At 50.8% G+C, this 2,306-nt stretch overlaps 1 pseudogene across 1 annotated transcript; it reads right to left on the bottom strand.

The window, feature by feature from the left end:
• Positions 1 to 860: 860 nt before the first annotated feature.
• Positions 861 to 1,958, bottom strand: Crip2l2 (cysteine-rich protein 2 like 2; annotated as a pseudogene). Its single transcript, XR_015646487.1, has one exon. The product of XR_015646487.1 is annotated as a cysteine-rich protein 2 like 2, transcript variant X2 (transcript).
• Between the last annotated feature and the right edge of the window lie 348 nt (positions 1,959 to 2,306).

Genomic DNA, 2,306 nt, shown 5'->3' with positions numbered 1-2,306 from the left:
GTGGATCAGTGTCTGAGAGATCTCGGGGGTCCAGGTTAATTGAGACTGCTGGTCCTCCTACTCTCCTACATGGTTGCCCTCCTCCTCAACTTCCTCCAGTTTTTCCCTAATTCAACCACAGGGGTCAGCAGCTGCTGTCCATTGGTTGGTGCACATATCTGCATCTGACTCTTTCAGCTGCTTGTTGGGTCTTTTGGACGGCAGTCATGGTAGGTCCATTTTTGTGAACATCCCATAACTTCAGTAACAGTGTTATGGCCCCAGGCCTCCCCTTGAGTTGGTACCCACTTTGGGCCTGTTGCTGGACCTTCTTTTCCTCAGGCTCTTCTCCAGTTCCATCCCTGTAGTTCTTTCAGACAGGAAAAAATATGGATCAGAATTTTGACTGTGGGATGGCAACCCCATCTCTCCCTTAATGCCCTGTCTTTCTGCTGGAGGTGGGTTCTACAAGTTCCCTCTCCCCACTGTAGGGCATTTCATCTAAGGTCCCCCACTTTGAGTCCTGAGGGTCTCTCACCTCCCAGGTCTCTGGTATATCCTCCCAACCTCCTTCCTCCTAAGGTCACGTGTTTGCATTTTTCTGCTGGCCCTCAGGGCTTCAGTCCTTTTCCCCTACCCAATACCAGATCATGTTCTCCTCTCCCCGCAATCCCATCCCCTTTCTCTCCTATGTATCTCCCTCCCTTCCCCTTGTGGTTGCTTTCTTCTCCCTCCCAAGTGGAACTGAGGCTTCCTCACTTGAGCCCTTCAGCTTGTGGACCCTTTTGAGTTCTGTGGACTGAATCTTGCGCATTCTATAATTTTTTGGCTATTATCCACTTATTAGTGAGAACATACTGTGCATGTCCTTTAGGGAATGATTTTTTTTAAAACCAAACTATTTATTGACAGCAAATCTCCATAGCTGTGAACCATGTGAGGGTAAGTAGGGAGTAGTGTGGGAACCAGCAAAGGGCTCCTTGCAGGGGTGCCGTCACCCCCAGGAATGCTGTGAGCTAGCTCATGGCCATCACTGGCAAGCAGGGCATAAATAATACTGGTAGGCAGGTGTGGGCAAAGGGATATCTTAGGATAGCCACCTTGAAGAGTTATCAGGGACATGGGGACACAGGACCCATGGGGCTATGGAGGCACACTGACAGAAAGTAAACCACGGGCAACATAGGACATGGCAAGGTGGCCAAGGGAGCTGAAACCCCAGGACTAGCTGGGCTTTCTCCTCCACCACTTAGGTGCTGGAATTGCAGGTGAGACACACTGAGGCAGGACTAGGCAGCAGGTCACTCTCCCTTAGGATCAAATAGGGGACCCCTAGAGGCAGCATCTGCAGATCTAAGGCTGAATTGTGCCTTCCGGGTCCTTGTCATAGATATAACTGCCCACAGCACCAGTATTCACTCCTTTGGGTCCAAAGAGTATTCCATAGCAGGGCTTGTGGCAGTAGGGTTGGCTATCATGCTCAGCATGCCCCTCTGGGGTCAGTGTCTTGGAGCAGCGGTCACAGCGCAGGCAGGGCCGGTGCCAGTCCTTGCCCAGGGAGGTCACCTTCTCAGCGAAGTACACTCTCTTGTTGCATCGAGGACACATGTTGGGCTCCCCAGTGAACGTGGTGACATTAGAGGCTTTGCTGGGACCCTTGGGGGGCCCGCTAGTCTTTCGCTCTTCAGTTTGCACCACAGGGACCTGAGGGGCCTTCTTTGGAGGCTTCTCGTAGATGTAGGAACCAGCGCCCCCGATATTCACGCCTTTGGGTCCAAACAGTGTGACATAACAGGGCTTGTGGCAGAAAGGTTTCCCATCATGCTCAGCATGGCCGCCGGGCGTCAGTGTCTTTTTGCAGTGCTCACACTTGAGGCAGAACTTGTGCCAGTCCTTGCCCAGGGAGCTCACCTTCTCGGCGAAGTACACGGTCTTGTCACACTTGGGACACTTGGAGGCCATGGTCGGTGCGCTCGGTCAGTCCGCGCCCTCCAGTCAATGATTTTTTATTGAGGAACTGAGACTATTGACGTTGAGAGATATCTATGGACAGTGTTTGTTGATTCCTGTTATTTTGTTGTTGTTATTGTTGTTGTTGTTGTTGTTGGTGGTGGTGGTGGTGGTGGTGGTGGTGGTGGTGGTGGTGGTGGTGGTGGTGATGGGTGTCCTTCATTTGATATATTGGTCTGAGATTCTTTCTTCCTGGTGGGTGTTTTGGGGAGGGAGCTATAGTTAACCTATTTAGGGTAGAGTTTTTCCTTTTAGTTTCTTCTGTAGGGTTAGATTTGTACATAGATATTGCTTAAATTTGGTTCTGTCATGGAATA

Source organism: Rattus norvegicus, chromosome X (assembly GCF_021556685.1).
Source record: "Rattus norvegicus strain SHRSP/BbbUtx chromosome X, alternate assembly SHRSP_T2T, whole genome shotgun sequence".
In the NCBI taxonomy this organism is placed as follows: Eukaryota; Metazoa; Chordata; class Mammalia; order Rodentia; family Muridae; genus Rattus; species Rattus norvegicus.
Note: the sequence above shows the minus strand (reverse complement) of the source record. Positions and strands in the feature narration are given on the sequence as shown.